Source organism: Bos indicus x Bos taurus, chromosome 10 (assembly GCF_003369695.1).
Source record: "Bos indicus x Bos taurus breed Angus x Brahman F1 hybrid chromosome 10, Bos_hybrid_MaternalHap_v2.0, whole genome shotgun sequence".
Lineage (NCBI taxonomy): Eukaryota > Metazoa > Chordata > Mammalia > Artiodactyla > Bovidae > Bos > Bos indicus x Bos taurus.
In genome coordinates, this window is record NC_040085.1 from 16,680,478 (window position 1) to 16,704,678 (window position 24,201).

The window sequence follows — 24,201 nt, forward strand, 5'->3', positions numbered from 1 at the left end:
GAGCCCAGTGGAGGGTTTGAGTACAGGCTGCAGGTGCCTGGGGAGCACAGTGCTGCACAGCACAGAAGTAAGTGCCTGAGTCTGTGGTCCGCAAAGAGGAAATGTGCAGTGAGCTGAGGCGTTCTTTAGGGACTGTTGAGGCATTTAATCTTCCTTCCTGCCTTGTTCCTGAAGGAATGTAAATGAGGTGGATGAGGTGCCCCCGGGCTTCTGAAGATACCACCGCACACTGTCTGCCAAGGTGGAGAAATTACACCACAGTGTAGAGCTGGCTCCCTCCTGAGGAGTCAGGGCTGGGGGACTCTGCTCCACATCCACCCCTCTCACACCTGATGAGAAAGAGACAGTCACAGGTGAGGCTCACTGTAACTCTGAAAAAACCCTGAATGTGTCCCTCCAGCTCCCATCGATGTTGAAAAGGATAGGAAATGTGCAGGACTGTTAACTCTTTCTACTCCCTCCCTCAACAGTACAGCAGCTGCCCTTCATATTCCCCTGCAGGGCAGCCCCAACTCACAGCAAACCCCGGCAAACAAAAGCCCCAGCACAGTGCCCACTAGCTTCTTCATGATGCCTTGACTTGCTGCTGAGAAATTTTCACCTTAAAATACACAGCTAAACCCATAAGTGGTGTATCACTTCTTGTCTGGAAATGTTCCTGCTCCTGCAACCAATCAGCTCACCCAACAAACCCTGCTCAGGTGACACTCTGTGACAGGAAGCCCCACCTAACAGTCAATGCCACTGAGAACACTGAACTTGAGAAAACAAATCCTGTCTTTGCAAATTTAAAAAAGAAAAGAAAAAATCTAAGATGCCCATAGGAATGAAACATTTGCAATACTCTATATTCTCTGTACTATTTGCCTTCACAGAACATGCCAACTTCCTGAAAATAACACAGGCTGAAACTGTAAGTCCTTTAAGCTACCACATCTCAGGGGTTTGCAGATAGCTCCCCCTACAGTCCTAGTCACCATGTCACTCAGAGCATAGAAGTACTTGGTCAAATTACTTCAGTGGGCTTTTTCCTCAGGTGAAAGGAAGTTTCACTCTTCCTAAATTCAGATGCAAAACCTTTGATGCCTGAAACAAGATTGTTTCCAGACATGTACTTCAGGAGAAGCTGGAGTCCTTGGTTGGGGTACTGCACATACCAGTAGAGATTAGGTTGAAGAGAAAATGAGTAGTTGCACCTCAGCCCCAGAGGGGCTCCTTCAGAGACAGTGATGTGGCCATCGGGCTGGGTCACTGACTGGGCTCCTGAACCATTAATACTGAATCAGTGAACTCAGCTAAACAAAAGTCTCTTTCCAAAGTCAAACCAGAACAATGTTCTGTGTGTGGACAAGAGAGTAAAATGGAACAGTACTCACTCAGCAGCAGGAGTGCCTCAAGCATCAAGGTGAACACCAAGGTCATGGTGGAGCAGTGAAGAGGCAGTGAGCTGCTTTCCGGGTGATTCCCCACAGACAGAAGTCTCATGACTGGGGGACTTGAATCCCAGTTGCTCTGAGGTTGAGGAGGAATGACAGGTGATATTGATTTCTTCTTCTGATGCAGACTGTAGAGGGAGCTAGGAAGAGAGGCTGTCTTAAAACTTCTGTCTCTAGTGTCTGAGATGCTTTACATGTCATTGTGTAAAAAATGGTGTCAGGATATCTCTTTAAATTTTAAGGAAGGAAGGTTTTTTTGACCTTATTCTGATCTTTCCCAGTTTTCACAACAGTGCCCTCCAGGGGTCAGATAGAGAAATAAAGAGAAATTCATAATTTTTGTTCACCCCCTTGCTGGCTTTGTATGGTTGAATTTTAAAGCATTATAATTATGTACAGAGCAGAATTTATGTTTTATAGGCTCTGAAGCTTACAAAACTGCACTTTCTATAGCAGCACAAAATTATGGATAAAAATTAAATACAAAATGTTTAGAATGAGAAATAAAATAATAGTGAATTATAAATTTTAGAAAGCAAATTCCACAGACAGCATAAATATAGAAAATTGAGTCATATTTTAGTACTTATTTCCATGACACACTGCTATAATACTTTTTGTTTCTATGCTTTTTCTCTTCATACTTTTTATGCTTTTCTTCATATGACAATAAATAGGTAAAAAATTTAATACAGAAAAAAGAAAGATAATCATTGATTGAAATTTACTTTCTTAAAAAATTCAAAGTGCATTTTGAAAATGGATGAAAACTTATAGGATTACAGTCAAAATTTGGAAACTATCACAGTACTATGTGCTACAAGATTTCATTACATTCCAAATTTTATGTCATAAAAAATCCTAAATACTATCAACTGATCACACCAATTAACGAGTTTATTTTCTATGTTAGTTTCCTATTGATGAGTGACAAATTATCAAGAACTTTTGTGATGGAACAACATCTGTTTATATCACAGGTTCTGTAAGTCAGAAATCAGCACACAGTTAAGCTGAACTCACAAGGTTGCCGTCAAGGAGGCAACTAAGACTGTCTGGGGCATGGGGTCCTCTTCCAGACTCAGTGGTTGCTGGTAGAATTCATTTCCTTGTGGCTGTAGCACTCATGGCAACTTCTTTCCTCAAGACAAGGAGGATGTCTCTGATCGCAGGGAAAGTTTAAGCTCTTTTTTAAAGAGCTCACTTGATTAGATTAGGCCCACCTAGGACAATCTCCTTTTGATTCATTCAAGGTCATACTGATTAGAGACTTTAATTGCACCTGCAAATTTCTTTTATGTGTGTGTGTGTGTGCTCAGCCCCTCAGACTCTTTGCAACCCCATGGACTATAGCCCACCAGGCTTCTCTGTCCATGGAATTTTCCAGGCAAGAATACTGGAGTGGGTTGCCATTTCCTCCTCCAAGGGATCTTCCCAATCCTGGGATCAAACCCACATCTCTTGCATCAGCAGACAGATTCTTCACCACTGCACCACCTGGGGAACCTTGGTATCATCTACCTACCATGGTTGTTAATGCCCTCATTGGACTGGCATGCTATGAGTTTCATTTTATTCTCATAAAGGTAAAACATTGTGACCAGTCAGTAGGAAGTTAATATGAACAATAATAAATATGATCAGACGAGGCCATTTTCATACCAAAGGAAGAACATAAGCAAACTCATCTTCCAATGGAGAGAGTGGAATGCACAGATATTCCACAGAGTGGAATGCAACAGCATGCAAGGAAACTATAAAAACATATTGGAACCAGTCAGGGAGGTGTTACATGCTCTTAAAACACTAAAAGTTCTGGCAATAGACTCTCATGCCTTTTGGAAACAAAGACTTGTTAATGAATCATTACCAAAGGAACACAGTACAGTGTCATGTAAGGTAATTAGCATTAATGTCAAACAGATTTTTGTTTGAAATCTGTCTCTGATACTTAGCCTGTGAGATCATGATGACAAGCACCTATATACTGAAGTGACTGTGAGCTGCATAAATAAATTCCACTAGGTCAAAATTACATGCATTCTTAATTCAAATTCACTCTTGCAGATGCTAAATAAGCCTGCGGCTCACTCTATCACCACCTGACAGACTAGAATTATAGTAGAGTGGAAGTTGGGGTTTAACTGGCAAGGATCTTAACTCATTAAGATATCTTATTTTTTGGAACATTTATAAAATATGGCTAGGGCCTTACGCATCTTGGAAATGACATGTTTAAGTAAGGGGCTCTGAAGTTTAAGCTTTATTTTAAAATGAAACACTGAAAGTGTTAGTTGCTCAGTGGTGTTTGACTCTTTGTGACCCCATGACCTGTGGCCTGCCAGGCTTCTCTGTCTATGGGATTCTTCAAGCAAGAATACTGGAGTGGGTTACCATTCCCTTCTCCAAGATATGTTCCTGACCCAGGGATTGAACCCAGGTCTCCCGCATTGTAGGCAGATTCTTTACTGTCTGAGCTTTATAAGAAATATCTTATTTAATACAACAACATCTTGGGTTACTCATTTTTACCCTCCATTTATAGATGGTAAACCTAGCTTCAAAGAATTTAAATTACACAGGATTGCAGTATTTTTAAGTGACAGGGTAGCAATTAAAATCCAGATCTAACTCCAGAGACCAGTCTTATGTGCACTCCACTAAGACTGTATGATAATTGAAGCAATATGAGCAGATGAAATTTTCAAAGAATAGTATACAGATTGAGAGGAAAAGAGGGCATAAGCAGTAGGAATGCTCTTGATGTGGGATGGGTAAAGAAGAATAGGAGATCTTGCAAAGGATCTCCCAGAAGTTAAAGTTTAAGGTTGGGGTACTGTGTGCCAGGAACACAAAGGTCCCCAGAAAGAGTGGCAAGCACTGCAGAGAGTGGCTGCTTGAATGTGGTCTGTAGGTAGATAGCATTCGCATCACCAGGGAGCTACTCTGACTTCAGAATCTCAGGCCTAACCCAAAATTCCTAAGTCAGAATCTACATTTTAATAATATTCCTGTGCATATTAAAATTTGAGAAATACTTGTCTAGCTGAAGGAGGTTAAAAATGTCTTTTAGATTTAACAATAAAGAGATCACTGGTGATTTTTAAGAAAACATATTTTAGAAAGTATTGGGAGAAAAAACAGAAGTGTACAGAGTGAAAAAGAGGTGACAGAGTGTAAGCAGTTATGTGATTAGGGCTTTTAAACAGTAGCCAGGGAGTAAAAGATAGGTTGGCTGCAGAAGAGGCATGTATGGTGTTTGGAGGAATATGAAATATTTTTTCTAAGATGAGAAAGCTTGAATATTTTAAATTAGTCCTAAAAAATCAGACCATAGAATTTGGATGATCATTGGCCTAAGGTGCCATAGAAACCAGAAAGAATGGTGTCGGTGAAGTGTTTCGGCAAAAAGGTACTATTTCAAAGTAAAAGAGATACCTGTTTTATTATTATATTATGGGAGGGAAGGTGAATTACAAGTGTAAAAGCAGAATGTTTTATGAGATGCAGAAAGTTGAAGATTCATTTAAATATATTGAAATGGAGCTGGGCTCTATGGTCCTTGCCTCCTGTGTCCTCAGCCTGCCCCTATCTGTGGAAAAAGTTTAGCCAAAGAAGAAGCTTAATCAGGCATCCCTCCATAAAGTCACATGCAAAGAGAACTGACCCCACTCTTTCAGCAAAGAGAAACTGAAAATTTCTGAGAACTTTCAGAAATCAATTTCCTCATTGTGGACTGCTGCTATTAAACTTGAGAGAGATTGGGATGGCAACCCATGGGAGGAAAAGCACTTTGGTTAGAAATTTTTTATATAAAATTTCAATTAAAAATTTAAAACTTTCAAATAGAAAGAAACAAAAGGTCCTTCTTAGCTTTGTTTAATGGCAAAACTATTATTATTTTGTCTTGCTTGACTGTTTTCCTCTCCTTCTGCATTTTTTTCTGATTAAGTTTATTCTTTGGAATTCAGGGAAAGCCCAAGAGGCTAATGGTTTTCTATGCACAAGAAGCAACAGAGGGTGGGTATTGGGAGCCTGTTTCAGAAAGACTCTATAGAATCCTGCTGGGTTTCATATTGTGTGTGTGTGTGTGTGTGTGTGTGTGTGTGTGTGTGTGTGTTTGGTCTCTTGTGTGCCAAGCATGGTTCAGGTCTGGAGGATGCACTAGTAAAGAGATATTAAGTGCCTACAGTTCAGTAGGAAGAGAGAAAAATTAAATGAATGGGTTTTTTTTTTTAGAAAAAATTATTTTAAAGAGTAATAAGTACTATAAACACAATACAATACTGTATTAAGACAGAGTTACTCTTGGGATGAGGAAGGGCATCTGCTCTAAGTAGGATATGGAGGGGAGCCTCCACTCTGATACTTACTAATGCAACACCAGGCAAAATATTGAACCCCCTTCAAGTTCAATTTCCTTTCTTGTAAGTAGTCAGTATCTTTCTGCTGGGCACAGGATTCAGCACTGGCACTTATTATCTCATTCACTTCTCATGAGAACTCTGCATGGTAGATTCTATCAATATCCTATCAATATTGATATTCTATCAATATCTAACATTGTAGATACAAGAAAACTAAAGCAAAAAACTATTAAGTCATTTTCCCAAGATACTCAACTAATGAGTGGTAGATCTAGAAATACAAACCAAGTCTTTGGTCTCAAGCACTTTGTAACATTGTCTCCCTAAAGGTGAATTGATCCAACCTTGAAGTGTTCCAATAAGAATTAAGTAGGAACAAACATTCATATCACCCAACATAACATCTTCCCTAACTTAAATATTCAATCAGCTGCAGCAATGAGCAAAATCTTGGGGGTGGGGTTGGGAGACAGAATCTGAAATTGCAGAATAATCTATCCATGAGATAAAGTTCAATATTTTTCTGAGATATGTATGAGTGCATGTGTGCTCATTCATGATCGACTCTTTGCAACCTATGGACTATGGCCTGCCAGGCTCTTCTGTTCATGGGATTTTCCAGCAAGGATACTGCAGCAGGTTGCTATTTCTTACTCCAGGGTATATTGTCACCCTGCTTATTTAATTTATATGCAGAGTACATCATGACAAATGCTGGGCTGGAGGAAGCACAAGTTGGAATCAAGATTGCCAGGAGAAATACCAATAACCTCAGATATGCAGATGATGGGCAGAAAGTGAAGAGGAACCAAAAAGCCTCTTGATGAAAGTGAAAGAGGAGAGTGAAAAAGTTGGCTTAAAGCTCAACATTCAGAAAATGAAGATCATGGCATATGATCCCATCACTTCATGGCAAATAGATGGGGAAACAGTGGAAACAGTGGCTGACTTTATTTTTCTGGGCTCCAAAATTACTGCAGATAGTGATTGCAGCCATAAAATTAAAAGACACTTACTCCTTGGAAGGAAAGTTATTCCTTCCTAGACAGCATATTAAAAAGCAGAGACATTACTTTGCCAACAAAGGTCCGTCTAGTCATGGCTATGGTTTTTCCAGTGGTCATGTATGGATGTGAGAGTTGGACTATAAAGAAAGCTGAGTGCCGAAGAATTGATGCTTTTGAACTGTGGTGTTTGAGAAGACTCTTGAGAGTCCCTTGGACTGCAAGGAGATCCAACCAGTCCATCCTAATGGAGATCAGTCCTGGGTGTTCATTGGAAGGACTGATGTTGAAGCTGAAACTCCAATACTTTGGCCACCGGACGTGAAAAGCTGACTCATTTGAAAAGACCCTAATGCTGGGAAAGATCGAGGGCAGGAGAAGTGGCTGACAGATGAGATGGTTGGATGGCATCACCGACTCGGTGGACATGGGTTTGGGTGAACTCTGGGAGTTGGTGATGGACAGGGAGGCCTGGCGTACTGCAGTTCATGTGGCCACAAAGAGTCGGACATGACTGAGCGACTGAACTGAACTGAACTCCAAGGGATCTTCCATACCCATGGATCAAACTGGCATCTTTTGCAGCTCCTGCATTCCCAGACTGGTTCTTTACCAGCTCAGCCACCAGGGGAGCCCTTTCTGACATATATGTAGTAGGTTACCTGGCAGATTTCATGTCTTATCATAAATATCCATGGTCTATCATGTTCTTATTACTATTAATGAGAAATCAATTCATTAGGGTGTTATTTTATGAGATTGGGTGCCATAATATAAACTGGAATGAGTATACCAAGCAGTGTTTTCTGCAATTATGTTTTCCCATTATTGACTCTTGCTCCCACTTCACTAGATATGTCTATACCACAAGAAAAGACAGAGCAGTACATACAATTTTACTTGCCAGAGAAGAAACTCCCATCTTGTGCAACAATTCCAAACTTTCTTTTCAAGGTAGCCTTTTACTCTCCAGCCATAATCAGGCCATGTGCTGTATTTATCATTTGAAGTCAATCACTTTCACATCTGGCAAGCAAGAAGAAAAAAAAAAAAAGAAAACAGCCAGTTTTGTTGAATCCTCTTTTTCCCCATTTCTGCATAGGGAAGTTTACTGAATGGTTCAGCAATGACAGCTCCTATTGTGATTACACTTTTGCTGGCCAAATTTTTGGTTTTCTCTGTCCACCAAAGCCAAATAAAAAGGACAGAGACAGAATTTGGAGGAAATAGAAGGGTGGCTTTAAGAAGTAGGTTGCCATTCCCTTCTCCAGGGGATCTTCCTGACCCAAGGATCAAACCTGTGGATTCTTTAGCATCTGAGATATAGTCTCCTATCTAGACTATAGTCCATGGGGTTGCAAAGAATCGGACATGACTGAGCAACTTTCACTTCATTTCAGGAATGTTCAGGCCTGCTCACTGTTCTCTTTATTTTCTTTGGTCCCAGGAAAGGGAAAGAAAAAAACCTCATTTCTCTTTTTTCCTTTTCACTGCAACAGGCTTCCTTGCAGTTTAACCCATAATCACTGGAGGGGAGCAGAGAGGCCAGCGTAAGCATTATAAGATATTTGAGCAGGACACCAGCTGGCAGAGCTTTAGCTTTCATTCTTGATTCATGCAGTGTGTTACAGCCTGATTCTCAGAGAAAAAAAAAAAAAAGATTTAGATAAAGGATTCATTTTCATGTTCATAAGAAGCTAGTTTGAAAGTATTACTTTTTTGCTTTCTTTTAACACTTTAAAAATGCTTTCCCTTGGTGACTTCTATTGCATCTGATATGAAATCAAGCATCATTCTTAATGATATTTCCCAGAATACAGTATATCAATTTTCCCTATTTATTGGCAAGATTATTTCCACTTAAATAGACCCTAGGATTTGCCTTCAATACCCTTCGAACTTCTGTCAAAACCACAGTGGTGGGCTTGCAGAATGTCTTATTCACCTTGATGACTTTCCACATAGCATTGCTCCTGTGTAAGGAGCTTGTTTTATAGGAAGTCAAGGTGGCAGTGAGTGAAGGTGCTTGTTATGAGCAAAAATGTTATGGAATGGGTAATGGAAAAGGTAGTTATAAATACTACCAACAATCATGTGGTCATTTGCAGTAACAAAAACTGTAGTAGTCAGAAATGGAGTATTTCCTGCCATATCAGTAAACAAGGATGTCACAGTCATCAGCACCTGCAGCCCAGTGTGAGCTCCTGAGCCTAAGGGCACTCAGGAAGGAGAAGAATGTCTGTGATCTAACAACCATCAGAACTGCAGTCACTCCCTACCACGAGACTAAAGGAGCTCAGGATGTAAGAAGCACAGATACTGGCCCCAAGATAGCTGAGGTGAATAGTAAAAGAGTGACTTCAGTGAGCCTGGACTCTTGCATCTCCCCATGCATAGAAGGGTCCTAGACTCCTTAACTTGTGCTTAGTCGCTCAGTCATGTCTGACTCTTTGCAACCCCATGGACTGTAGACTGCCAGGCTCCTCTGTCCATGGGGATTCTCTGGGCAAGAATACTGGAGTGGATTGCCGTGCCCTCCTCCAGGGGATCTTCCTAACCCAGGGATCAAACCCAGGTCTCCCGCATTGCAAGCGGATTCTTGACTGTCTGAGCCACCAGAGAAGTCCATCCTTAACTTGAGATATCTGTTTTTCTTTAATTAACAATAATCTTTTGATGTTCCGACTACCTGCACTTTGTTGCAAAACTTCTATACAACCTGGCTCCTCTGCTCACCTTCTTGGAGCAGTTCTTTCAGGTTTACTTGAGATGCTATCTCCCAGGCTTGAAGTCCTAAAAATTCCCGCCAGATAAAACGTAACTCTCAACTTCTGGTTGTGAATATTTTTTAAGTTGACAGTAGTTATGACGGTAGTTGATATGAAAATATTTATGCATAGAGTAACCATTTTTAAATCTCTCCCCCACTTGCCTGCCTATGGAAACATATGATGTGCAAAATACAAGTTAACATTGTATCTGATTGTATCTCAATAGTTAAGATGCAGGATCCAATGGGACAGTGTGGGTGAGGTATAAAAGGAAAAAACAACACTCAAAAATGGATAAGTGAACTTGATATCCCTTGAAGAGGGTGTGGCAACCCACTCCAGTATTCTTGCCTGGAGAATCCCATGGACAGAGGAGCCTGGTGGGCTATAGTACATAGGGTCATGAAGAGTCAGATGTGGCTGAAGCAACTTAGTACTCACGCACAAACCTGGTATACTCTTTTCAGGCGAAGGTTACGTTGATTATGGTCGAATGGGGAATAATTGCATCATATTAACAAGAAGGAGATCCAACCAGTCCATTCTAAAGGAGATCAGTCCTGGGTGTTCTTTGGAAGGAATGATGCTAAAGCTGAAACTCCAGTACTTTGGCCACCTCATGCGAAGAGTTGACTCATTGGAAAAGACTCTGATGCTGGGAGGGATTGGGGGCAGGAGGAGAAGGGGATGACAGAGGATGAGATGGCTGGATGGCATCATCGATTTGATGGACGTGAGTTTGAGTGAGCTCCGGGAGTTGGTGATGGACAGGGAGGCCTGGCGTGCTGCAATTCATGGGGTTGCAAAGAGTCGGACATGACTGAGCGACTGAACTGAACTGAACTGAACAAGAAGCATAGTTTTGCTGTTTTCTTTATTTGAAAGTGTGTTGTTAAAAGAGGTATAGATGGATGACCAGCTGACATAGAAGGTACTGGAATAGGTTTGTAGTGTCTCTACTAGCTGGAAATCTATGACTCAGAATATGTTTCTCTGTATTGTTCTGGGTTAGGATTGCCCATAAAAAGGATTGTGTAAGGTTTAGAATGTAGTTGTCATAAAGTAGCCACATTTTTTTTGCCCTGCTGGTTGGTGCAGGGCTCCAGTCACTGTGCGACTCACATGTGTTGCTGCTGATCTGCTAGCTCATCTTACTGTTGACTTACAGCTCCTTAACCTCCAACCAGATCTCCTCCTCCTCATCTCTCTGTCTTGGGCCAAATGTGCATGTAGCATGATGATAAATATCCACTTCTCCTGAAGGTCACCCACTACCGTGAGATTGAAGGAGGTGAGAGACAGACAAGTTTTTAGTGTGTTTTTGTGGGTTCCAGTCATCCTCATGGGTTCTAGTATGTCCTTAAATGCATTTTTCCATGCTTTTATCCATATCCAATTTTCCTTTCCAAATGACACTCTAGTTGATTTAAAGTAAATTCAGGCTCAGCACAAGATGCAAAGATAACAGCTTTGTATAAACTCCTCCACCAACTCTAGCAATTGCCTGAGGGTTCTATTCCTTAAAATGAGTCTCTTATTCTGTATCACTGTGGTTCTACTTTTCTGATTATACCCTAACGGACACAAAACCTAAGAAGAAAAGATTAAGGAAATTATATTCATGACAATTTCTGAAAATTAAACCCAGATTTATGATGTGAGATTTTTTTAGGTGCAGTTGCCACATTAAATTATTATAGGGCAAGTTTTCAAATTTAGACAACTTTGCACATGTCCTGTATGATTGATATAAAATTTAAAAAATCAAGTCTGAGAACATATTACTAGAAAGTTAGTCTGGACATCTGTTCCTAAGTGACTTAAAAGGAACTTCCAGACCACAGGTTAAGCAACCACACAACTACCATTTCTGGTCTGGGATCTGCAGGTGCATATTTCAGCTGGAGTTCTGCAGCAGGGAAGCTCTCTTGTATTAAACTCTGGGGTTTTTTGTTTAGCTATTCCTATTACTTCAAGCACTGTGAGCTCCCAGAGAGCACAGAAATACTCTGCAGAATCTTCCAGTTGTAAGTCTGAAATGGTGAGGCTGATGGATTTACGAGCTTTCTGAAAATTTACAGAGTAGCGGCCATTCCTTGCATTCTGGCCAGAAGAAGCCTGACCAATAAGGTAAATCATCTCTCCATTGGGAAGCAGCTTGTACCAAAACATGTAGTAATGAGAGCTCCAGGTTGTTGCATACCGACAGTTTAGGGTGACCGACTGTCCCAGTTGACTGGATGTGTCTGGCTGGTCTTGAATAACATTCTGCGCCACACCAGATCCTGTGGGGAAAAAATCAGGAAACACAGCTGAAGTAATGAACAAAATAATGTAAGAATTAGACTAATTTGGGACCCAAAGAAAATCCAAATTGAAATAATAATAAGTATGCTTTTCCCCAACCCTCCTTTCCTCCCACGTCCCTGTGAAGCACCAGGCACCTGTGTGCAGTCCTTTCACCCTGAACACTCACACTCATGTTTGGAAGCCTCCCTACCAGAGAAGGTGATGGCCAGGAACACCCAGAGCAGACTGGAGAGCTGCATGAGGCATGGATTTCCCTGCACAAATGTGCTTAGTTTCTGCCTCAAGCTGACAGTTCAGTGTCTTTGAGTGCCTGGCAGCACATATACATACTACCCGGTACCTGTGTGACTCCCCGCAACAGGAACTGGGGTTTGTCATGTTCATAGACCACGTGGTCTTTGCACACATGGGAAAAAAGTCTGGCTCACCACAAACTTTTTTTTGTCTACTTATCTTTTCCTGGTAATTGAGTTAGGCAGATCCTGAAAAGGAGTATGGAAAGAAAATTAGTATTAAAGGTATGAGCTAAGGCGAACTGAATTCTAAACAAGTTGACAAAAATTGATAATCATTCAGTAAATTAATTTTACCAGCTCATTTAAGATAGAATTTAGTATAGACTATGAACTCTTTTTGTAACTTACTGGTCATTCATTTAACCTATACTTACCTTTCCTCCATTCAGAAACTGAATGAAACTGAAACAGGAATAAAATATTGTTCTTTTGAAATCTGACATTGAATCTTATTTATTAGACTTTGAGGAGGATCAGGATATTCAGTCTTGTTGCCTCTACGAGGAGAATTGTACCCTAGAATTGTATTGATGTCACTCTGAAAGCTATAAGATATTGATGAAGAAAATTGAAGATAATGCAAGTAAATATAAAAACATTTCATGTTCATGGGTTTTAAGAATAAACAATGTGAAAATGTCCTCTGAACCAGAGCAATCTATAGATTTAATGTAACCCCTCTCAAAATAATCATGGCATTTTTCACACAACTACTGCAAATAATCCTAAAATTTGTATAGAACCACAAAAGGCCACAAATAGTCAAAGCAATTTTGAAAAAAAAGAACAAAGTTGAAGGTATCACAGTCCCTGACATCAAAATATGCTTCAAAGGTGTTATAATCTAAAATACACATTGCTGGCCAAAAAACAGAGATTCAGTCAATGGAACAGAATAGGGAGTCCAGATTTTAACCCTTGTATACATGGTGAATCAATCTATAACAAAGGAGGCAAGAATAAGCAATTGGGGGAAAGACTGCTTCTTCTAGAAGTGGTGTTAGACAACTATACAGCTACATGTTAAAGAATAATGTTAGAATATTTTCTCACAGCATATACTAAAATAAACTCAAAATGGATTAGAGACTTAAATATAAGACCTGAACTCATAAATCCTTAAAGAAAGTATAGGCAATATGCTTTATGAGATTCATCTTTGCCATATTTTTGTCTCTATTTCCTCAGGCAAGGACAAAAAAGAAACAACACAGAAAATAGGACCTAATTAAATTATTTTGCAAAGTGAAAAAACCCATTAACACACAAAAAAGGCAACCTATCAAATGGGAGAAGATATTTGGAAGTTATTGGTCAATAAGGGGTTAATATCCAGAATATATGTATATATATATATATATATATAATTTGCACACAATATCAAAACCACAGGCAGAGGACATGAATAGGCATTTTTCCAAAGAAACATACAGATGGCAAACAGACACATGAAAAGATGTTCAACATCTCTAATCATCAGGTAAATGCAAATCAAAACCACAATGAGATATCACCTCACTCCTACCAGAATACTATCATGACAAAAATGAAAAATAATTGAGTATTGTCAAGGATGTGGAGAAAATGGAAAACTTGTGTATTCTTGCTAGGAAAGTAAGCTGGTGTAGCCTCTATTCAAAAGACTCCCTAAACCAATAAAAATATAACTACTATATGATTCGGGGCTTCCCAGGTGGCTCAGCAATAAAGAATCCACTTTCAATGCAGGAGACACAGTTTCAATCCCTGGGTCAGGAAGATCCCCTGGAGTAGGAAATGGCAGCCCACTCCAGTATTCTTGCTGGGAAAATTTCCAGAGACAGAGGCACCTGGCGATCTATGTTTCCATGAGGTTGCAAAGAGTCTAACATGACTGCAGTGACTTAGCATGCACAAGCATTATATGATTCAGCAATTCCATTCCTGGGTATCTATCAGAAGAAAACAAAAACACTAATTCAAAAATATGTATGTACCCAAATGGTCACTGCAAACATTATTTCCAATAGTGAAGATATATAGAAACAACCTCAGTTTTCACTCATATGAATGGATCTAGAAGATATGTGTGTGTGTGTGTGTGTGTGTGTGTGTGTGTGTGTGTACAATAGAATATTACTAGCCATAAAAAAGAATAAAATTTTGCCAGCTGGGACAGCATGATAGACCTGGAGGATATTTCACTTAGCGAAATGTCAAATAGAGAAAGAAAAATACTGTGTGCTTTCACTTTTATATGAAATCTAAAAGCAAAACAAATTAACAAATATAACAAAACAGGAACAGACTCAGACATATAGGCAACAAACTATTGGTTTCTAAGGGGAAAGGGGTGGGTGTAGGGGTGAACTAGGTGAAGGGGATTAAGAGATAGAAACTTCCACTTACAAAAAATAAATTAAAACTAGGTAATGTGCAGTAAAGGGAAAGAATCAACCCTGCCAAGAACTTGACTGTAGCCAGTGAAACTGATTTTAGACTTCTTGCATCCAGAACTGAAAGAGGATAAATTTGTTTCAAGTGATCAATTTATATATGAACACTGAACAAATATTTTCTGTTTGCTTTGCCCCAGTCATAGGATGAGATGTGAGTATTTGCAATTTGCAAACGTGAGTAATTGCGAGTTATTTGTATTTGCAATTATGGTAAGGCAGATTTGAATATTCTTGAGACACCCAACTAAACTGGATAACATCTTTATTGGAGTCATTTTCTCTCATTTTAGATCCTTTCACTTTTTATCATTTTGGTGTCCAGCATATTGTGTTTACATATCTACTTTAAATCTGTAGTCTTACCTAGATACTCTCCTAGCTACAAGTCAGAGGTTCTAGTGCAGAGGGAAATATAGAAGATATTCAGAAGGGAAAAGACCAAATCCCAAATTCGTTGGGCCAAAAAGTGTTTGTGGTTAAAACTGTCCTAGTGTAGGTAAGGAATACTAAACAGGGCAAATACCTGGTGTCATGGTGTGACTGTGGCTGGAGGAGAGGCCGAGCCCCGCGGAGGGTATGAGTACAGGCTACAGGTGCTTGGGGAGCACTACGCTGCACAGCACAGAAGTAAGTGCCTGAGTCTGTGGTCTGCAAAGAGGAAACATGCAGTGAGCTGTGGTGTTCTGTAGGTGCTGTCATGGTGTTTAATCTTCCATCCTGCTTTGTCCCTGAAGGAAGGTAAAACAGATGGATGAGGCGGCCCCCGGGGTTCTGACGGAACCACTACACATTGTCTGTGAGGGTGGAGAAATTACACCACAGTGTAGAGTTGGCTCCCTCCTGTAGACTCAGGGCTGGGGGACTCTGCTCCACATCCACCCCTCTCACACCTGATGAGAAAGAGCGAAGCAGTCGCAGGTGAGGGTCACAGTAGTGTAGTGTAAGTCGCTTAGTCATGTTCCACTCTTTGTGACCCCATGGACTATATACAGTTCATGGAATTCTCCAGGCCAGAATACTGGAGTGGGTAGCCTTTCTCTTCTCCAGGGGATCTTCCCAACCAAGGGATTGAACCCACGGCTCCCGCATTGCCGGTGATTCTTTACCAGCTGAGCCACAGAGCTCCTGCAAAACCCTGAAAGCGCCCTCAGGAATGATGAGGATAGAAAGTCTGTAGAACTTGTGAGCTCCTGCTTCTCCCTCTTACAACACTACAGCTACTTAATCCTTCAGATCCCCCTGTGGGGCAGCCCCAACTCACAGCAAACCTGGGCAAACAGAAGCCCCAGTACAGTGTCCACTTGCCTCTTCATGACACTTTGCTTTGTTGCTGGGAAATTTTCACCCTAAGATGCATAGTAAACCCTGGGTGGTGAGGGTCATGACTTGACTGGGAATGTTCCTGCTCCTGCAACCAATCAGCTCAGCCAACAAACCCTGCTCAGGTGACACTGACAGGAAGCACCAGCTACCATCATCAATTCCATGGAGAACACTGAACTTAAGAAAACAATATTTTTTTCTTTTGTAAAACAAACAACAACAACAAAAAAAGAAGAAAAATAATCTAAGATGTCTTTGAGAACCAAACTCTTCCAGGATTCTGTTTATCTTCAAAGAACATGCCAACTTCCTAAAAATAACACTGTCTGAGATCTTGAGTCTTTTAAGCTACCAGATCTCAGGAGGTTTGTGTTCAGCTTCCCTTGAAGTCCCAGACACCATATCACTCAGAGCACAGAAGTGCTAGGCTGAGTCTTTCCAATGGACTGATGTTTTCCTCCAGTGGAAGGAGTTCTCACTCCTGTTAAATTCAGCCTCAAAACAGTTGATGTCTGAAACAAGGCTATCTTAGGATATATACTTCAGGAGAAACTGGAGTCCTTGGTTGGGGTACTGCACATACCAGAAGAGATTTGTTTGAACAGAAGATGAGTAGTTGCACCTCAGGTCCAGACAGGGTCCTTCAGAGACAGTGATGTGGCCATTGGGCTGGGTCACTGACTGGGATCTAGCTCCTCCTGAGACATCAATGCTGAATCAATGAACTCAGCTAAAACAAAAAGTCTCTATTCAAAGTCAAATTGGAACAATATTCCATGTGCAGACAAGGGAGTAAAATGGAATGCCAGTCAGGAATGGAAGCACCTCAAAGTGGACCCCATAGTCATGGCAGAGCAGTGAAGAAGTGGTGAGAACCTTTCTTGGAGATCCTGCACAAACAAAAGTCTAAAGACTGGCTGACTTGAACCCAGGTTGCTCTGAGGTTGAGGTATGACAGAAGATTTAGATTTCTCCTCCTGAAGGAGATTGTATGGAGTGTTAAGAAGAGAGGCTGTCTTAACAGAACTGCTTGCCTCTAGTGTCTGAGATGCTTTACATATCATTGTGTAAAAAATGTCAGAATATCTCTTTAAATTGTAAAGAAAGAAAGTTTTTGTGAGTTTATTCTGATCTTATACAGAAAACCAATTCTGATTTATTCAACAGCCTCTTCTGTCAGCCAGATGGAGAAATAAAGAGAAGTTCACATTTTTGTGAACCTTCTTCACTCCCTTCCTGCCCTTGTATGGTTGAATTTAAAGCATTAAAATTATGCAGAGAAGAGAATTTATGGTTTTTAGGCCCTGAAAGTTATAAAATTGGGCTTTTTTAAAAAAAACAAAAAATTATGAATAAAGTTGAATACAAAATAATTTTTAGAATGAGAAGTAAAACTATAGGAAATTATAATCTCAAAAACAAATACCACAAGCAGTATATATCTAGAAAATGATACAATATTTCAGTAGTTATTTCCCTGACATTTTCTATAATACCTTTTCTTTCTATGTTCTTTGGCTCCATAATTTGTTTCTTCATATGACAGTAAATTTGTTAATACTTCCTATCTAGAGAAAATAAAGATAATTTGGTCTTTACTCCTACCATACTTGATAATTTTTTTTATTACTATTCACAGTTTATTTTTAGTAATGCATGAACATTTTTAGGATTAGAGTCAGATTTGGGAATTTTCTATCAGGTTACTATGTGCTACAAGATTTCATTATATTTCAAGTTTTCTTATTCTATAACCAATTCTAAGCAGTATGAACTAACACAACACATTTATTAAGTCTGTTATTTTCCTTTTGTTGTATAATAAATTATCATGAACTTTGTGATTTAAAACAACATCCATTTATCTCATAGTTTCTGTATGACAAAAGTCAGGGCACAGCTAAGCTGGATCTCACAAATCTGCAATCATGGAGTCAACTTACACTGTGGTCTTATCTGAGGCTTGAGGGTCCTCTTCCAAATTCATGTGATTGTGGCAGAATTCATTTCCTCATAGCCATAGCCCTCATGACAGCTTGCTCCCTCAAGCCTGGGTGAATCTCTCTAATCTGAGAAAAAGCTTACACCTTCTTTGAAAGAGCTTACCTGATTAAATTAAGCCCACCAAAGACAATCTCCCTATTGATTCACTCAAGTTCAAACTGATTAGGCACTTTAATTACATCTGCAAATCTCCTTCCCTTTGACATATAATAAAATAATAACAAGAATGATATCTAATACAATCACCAAGAACATAGAGGAAATAAAGAATAAGCAAACAGAGATGAATAACACAATTACTGAAATTTAAAACACTCTAAAAGGAACCAATAGCAGAATAACTGAGGCAGAAAAATGGATAAGTGAGCTAGAGGATAGAATGGTGGAAATAACTGCTGAAGAGCTGAATAAAGGGAAAGGAATGAGAAAACTTGAGGAAAGCCTCAGAGACCTTTGGGACAATATTAAATGCACCAATATTTGAGTTATAAGGGTCCCAGAGGAAGAAGAAAAAAAGAAAGGCAATGAGAAAATTTTTGAATTAATTATAGTTGAAACCTTTCTCAACATGGGAAAGGAAATAGTCAATGAAGTCCAAGATGCACAGAAAGTCCCCTACAGGTTAAACCCAAGGAGAAACACATTGAGACACATATTAATAAAGCTAACAGAGATTAAACACAAAGAAGGAGTATTAAAAGCAGCAAGGGAAAAGCAACAAGTAACATACAAGGGAAAACTCATATGATTAGCAGAGGATCTTTCAGCAGAAACTCCATTGACCAGAAGGGAATGGCAGGATATACTTAAAGTACTAAAAGAGAAAAATCTACAACCATGATTACTATACCCAGCAAAGATCTCATTCAAAATTGACAGAGAAATCAAAAGATTTATGAACAAGCAGAAATTAAGAGAATTCAGCACACCAAACCAGCCTTGCAACAAATACCAAAAGGGCCTTACATAGCCAGTAAACACAAAAGAAAGGAAAGACCTACAAAAACAAGCCCAAAACAATCAAGAAAATGCAAATAGGAACATATGTATCAATAATTACCTTAAATGTAAATGGATTAAATGCACCAACCAAAGATACAGACCGACTGAATGGATACAAAACTAAGACCCCTATATATGCTGCCTACAGGAGACCCACTTCAGACCTAGAGACACATGCAGACTGAAAGTAAAGGGATGGAAAAAGATATTCCATGAGAATGGAAACCAAAAGAAAGCTGGAGTGGCAATCCTTGTTTCAGACAAAATAGACTTTAAAATAAAGAATATCATAAGAGACAAAGAAGGACACTACATAATGATCAAGGGATCAATCCAAGAAAAAGACATAACAATTGTAAATGTCTATGCATCCAACATAGGAGTACCTCGATACATAAGGCAAACACTTATGGCAGAAAGTGAAGAGGAACTAAAAAGCCTTTTGATGAAAATGAAAGAGGAGAGTGAAAAAGTTGGCTTAAAGCTCAACATTCAGAAAACTAAGACCATGGCATCTGGTCCCATCACTTCATGGGAAATAGATGGGGAAACAGTGGAAACAGTGTCAGACTTTATTTTTGGGGACTCCAAAATCACTGCAGATGGTGATTGCAGTCATGAAATTAAAAGACGCTTACTACTTGGAAGGAAAGCTATGACTAACCTAGATAGCATATTGAAAAGCAGAGACATTACTTTGCCAACAAAGGTCCATCTAGTCAAGGCTATGGTTTTTCCAGGAGTCATGTATGGATGTGAGAGTTGAACTGTGAAGAAAGCTGAGTGCCGAAGAATTGATGCTTTTGAACTGTGGTGTTGGAGAAGACCCTTGAGTTCCTTGGACTGCAAGGAGATCCAACCAGTCCATTCTAAAGGAGATCATCCCTGGGATTTCTTTGGAAGGAATGATGCTAAAGCTGAAACTCCAATACTTTGGCCACTTCATGCGAAGAGTTGACTCATTGGAAAAGACTCTGATGCTGGAAGGGATTGGGGGCAGGAGGAGAAGGGGACGACAGAGGATGAGATGGCTGGATGGCATCACCGACTCGATGGACATGAGTTTGGGTGAACTCCGGGAGTTGGTGATGGACAGGGAGGCCTGGCGTGCTGCGATTCATGGGGTCGCAAAGAGTCGGACACGACTGAGCGACTGAACTGAACTGAACAGGCATAAGAGGAGAAATCAACAGCAATGCAATAATAGTATGGGACTTTAACACCCCATTGTCATCAAGGACAAATCATCAAAACAGAATCAATAAGGAAACACAAACCTTAAATGAAACATTAGGCCAAATGGACCTAATTGATACCTTCAGGACTTTCCATCCAAATGCAGAAGAATACACTTTCTTCTCAAGTGCACATGGAATATTCTCCAGGATAGACCACACCTTGGGACATAAATAAAGCCTCAGTAAATTTAAGAAAATTGAAATTGTATCGAGTATCTTCTCTGACCACAATGCTATGATACTAGATATCAAATACAGGAAAAAAAAAAAAACATAAAAAATACACAAACTCATGGAGATTAAACAATACATTGCTAAATAACAAAGAGGTTAGTGAAGAAATTAAAAAAAAAAAAGAAATCAAAATATTCCTAGAAACAAATGACAATGAAAACACAAATATCCAAAAGCTATGGGACTCGGCAAAAGCAGTTCTAAGAGGGAGGTTTATAGCGATACAATCATACCTCAGAAGCAAGAAAAGCATCAAATAGACAGCCTAACTCTACATCTGAAGCAAAAAAAAAAAAAAAAAAAATATTTGTTGCTGGAGAGGCACATATGGGTTTGTGGGAATATCAAATATTTTTTAAGATGAGAAAGCTTGAATATTTCAAATGCTGGGAGGGAATTAGCAAGAAAATCTTGAAAAGTCAGACCAAAGTTTGTATGATCGGTGGGCTGAAGTGCCAGAGAATTCAGACAGAATACTGTGGATAAAGCGTTTGGGCAGAGGGGTACCATTTCAAAGTAAGAGAGACACCTTTTTTATTATAATGGGAGACAATGTAAACTATATGTGTAAAATGAGAATGTTTTACCTAGGATGCAGAAAGTTGAGGAAGATTCATTTAATGATACGAATTGTTTTTATTGTCACCTACCATGACTCATCAAATGTGGTAGGCTGGCTATTTTAGAAGAGTACAGAGTCAAAGGAGATATAAATGATATATTATAGAAACATGAAAAAATTTTCATTCACCATTTCGTTTAAAAAAAAAGCCACAAATTTATGGAGGCAAACTTCTGTAAGACTGTATGATTCATATGGCTGGATGGAGTCATATTGTCTTCTGGGGATTAGGGTTTAAGTACGTAAGAGAGGGAAAAATAGACATGTGTTGGTTTGAGGGATGTAATGAAGTTAAGGTGTCCTCAAGGGTTCCCACAGTGGAAGGTTTCCAGTCACCTGTACAATCCAGCTTCACAAACCAGCTCTCATTCATCAGTGCACATGTCAAAAGCACCCTGTGGTCAAGCTGTAGGCCCATCTGCTGAATGTTCCTTGTATGTCAGGGACAGTAATAACAGGTGAGATTAAAAAAATAGTACAGAATGGCCCCTATCCTTGAGGAACTTGTACTAGTAAAGAAGACAAATAAATATAAGGTGGAAAATCTTTTAAAAAGTAAATGTGACATTTACTAAGTCCCAAAGGTTGAGTAGGCTTTTGCAAAGTTGATAAAAGAATAATATATATGAGAAGAAAATATTAAAGTGAATTCATTATGTCTGATGTTTAGAAATCTTGGGGTAGTGGTGGGGATGAGGATGAAAATTTCCTGGAAGTAATACTGTAGATGGCCACAGAAACCTTGATTTTCACTTGTGGGTCATGGTGAGCTATAGAAGGTCTTGAAATAGAATAGAAATCTAATCCAAATGTGTGTTTTAGAATGATTACTTTAGAGAGTTTGGAGTGGTAGGAGCTCATGGGTAAAGGATATATTTAAGAAGTTATTCCAACCAACTTGGTGAGAGATTATGAAAACCTGAACCAGGATAGTAACAAGGCAACTAAAAAGAGGTGGTTGAATGTGAGATATTTAGAAGACAGGATTGATATGACTTCATATATCAGTCAACTTTAACAAGCATAAGACTTAGTATAAAGAACCTCACAATCTCAGTGGCTCACAGGAGCAAAGCTTAATGAATGGTCCACTGTGTGTTACTTGTGGGTCAGCTGCCATTCCAACACTGTGGCTCTGCTCTTGCATACAAGTGGATTCAGGTCTGCTCCCATGAGTTGTCTCTTCATTCTGAAACTTGTGTCTGCTTCACATTATGTAATAAAACCTGAAAGGACAACTACTATTTGGTATGTGCAGGGAAGAAACAAAAAAAAAGACATATCATGTAAATGTATTTAGTTTTAACTAGGATACAACTATCCACTCACATTTTATTGGTCAAACATGGTTCACATCATTATGTCCAAAGTCCACAGTTTGGTGAAGTATCGGAAATACACTCTGGCTAAAGGTTAGCATAGCAAGAGTGAGAGAGAACAAGCAGTCAACAAACAATATACACTGTTGCTCCTGCGCTTCCCGGGTGCACAGTGGTAAATAATCTGCTTGCCAATGCAGGAGATGCAAAAGATGCAGGTTCAGTCCTGGGTCAGGAAGATCCCCTGGAGAAGAGAATGGCAACCCACTCCTGGAAAATTCCATGGACAGAGGAGCCTGGCTGGTTATAGTCCATGGGGTTGCACACGTGCCTTCACACTTGGAAATAAGCTACGTGAGAGCGAGCTTATAGGGCAGTCACAGGTCAACCATCTCAGTAAAAAAAAAAGATGAATTAACTTCAAATATTTAAGAAAGGTTTTTGTGAAGACCTAGGTGAAACCAATAATAAAAATAACTTGATTTTCCCATTTTTTTCTTTCTTTCTTTTTGTAAAATTTGAAGAACATGCCTTAAGTGAATTAGTTGCTCACAGTAACAACCTCTTGTATAAGATCTTGTCCCCTTTATCAGAGCAGATGGTTCTGTTCTGGTGATGAAGGCGTTATGGCTGCTAAGTTTCCAGGTTCACACTCAAATACTTTGCTCACAAAATCATAATAGTGAGAGATTTGTGATTTTTAAAAAAAATTGTTTTAGTTATCCTTTAATTTTCCTCAAGTGCATGTGACTACACAATAGAGAAAACTAAAGGGCTAGAGTCCACCATATCAAAACATGTCACCTAATAATTGAAATTCAGAAGTGAAATCTTTCTCTCCACAATACTCAGCAAGCAAAAACATTTTGGCCGCTGACTTATGGCTATTCAGAATAGTCCAGAATCTTGCTGAAAAGCCATGTACTTTGAATCTTTATTTTCTTTCCATGGGCATCACAGCAGTCTCCAAATGAGCCAGACAGGACTCATTTTTCCATCTACTATCTTTTGAACACCGTCCTATGGCTCCTTTCTTTCTTGTAACTACCCCAGTATACAAGTAACAAAACTAAGATTAAAATAGTTATCAACTTCTTTTTGCTGTATTTCAATTGAATTGGAATATGCATACACCTACCTTCTTAAATGCCTTTATATTGTTTTACTTATCAGGGATTATTTCTACTTTCCAGATTATGATTATAATTGAATTACATACATACTCAAATAGTTTTGCTTAATACATGCTGCATAATACATACAAAACTAGAGAAACACCAAGAAAAAAAGCTGAAGAGGGTAGACAGGGTAGGAAATTAGAAAATGATTTGAGCTGTGCATAGTAAATATTTCTATGAGATGAAGCTCATAGATTGAGTTTTCTTTTTGCCTTTACAAAGTTAATCAACTACTATTTTAAAGCTTTTTGTTTTATATTCCCCTAGAGTAGGAAATTGGGGAAGGCAATGGCAGCCCACTCCAGTACTCTTGCCTGGAAAATCTCATGGACAGAGGAGCCTGGTGGGTGGCAGTCCATGGGGTCGCGAAGAGTTGGACACGACTGAGCGACTTCACTTTCACTTTTCACTCTCATGCATTGGAGAAGGAAATGGCAACCCACTCCAGTGTTCTTGCCTGGAGAATCCCAGGGACAGGGGAGCCTGGAAGGCTGCCATCTCTGGGGTCGCACAGAGTCAGCATGACTGAGTAACACATATAGCCAATCAACAATGTTTTGATAGTTTCAGGTGGACAGTAAAAGGACTCAGCCACACATATACACGTATCCATTCTCCCCCAAACTTCCCTCCCACATAACATTGAGCAGAGTTCCCTG

At 39.5% G+C, this 24,201-nt stretch overlaps 1 gene segment (V, D, J or C); it reads right to left on the minus strand.

Moving 5' to 3' along the window:
• LOC113899945 overlaps positions 1 to 24,201 on the minus strand; it is a 1,425,504-nt gene that overhangs the window by 807,087 nt on the left and 594,216 nt on the right.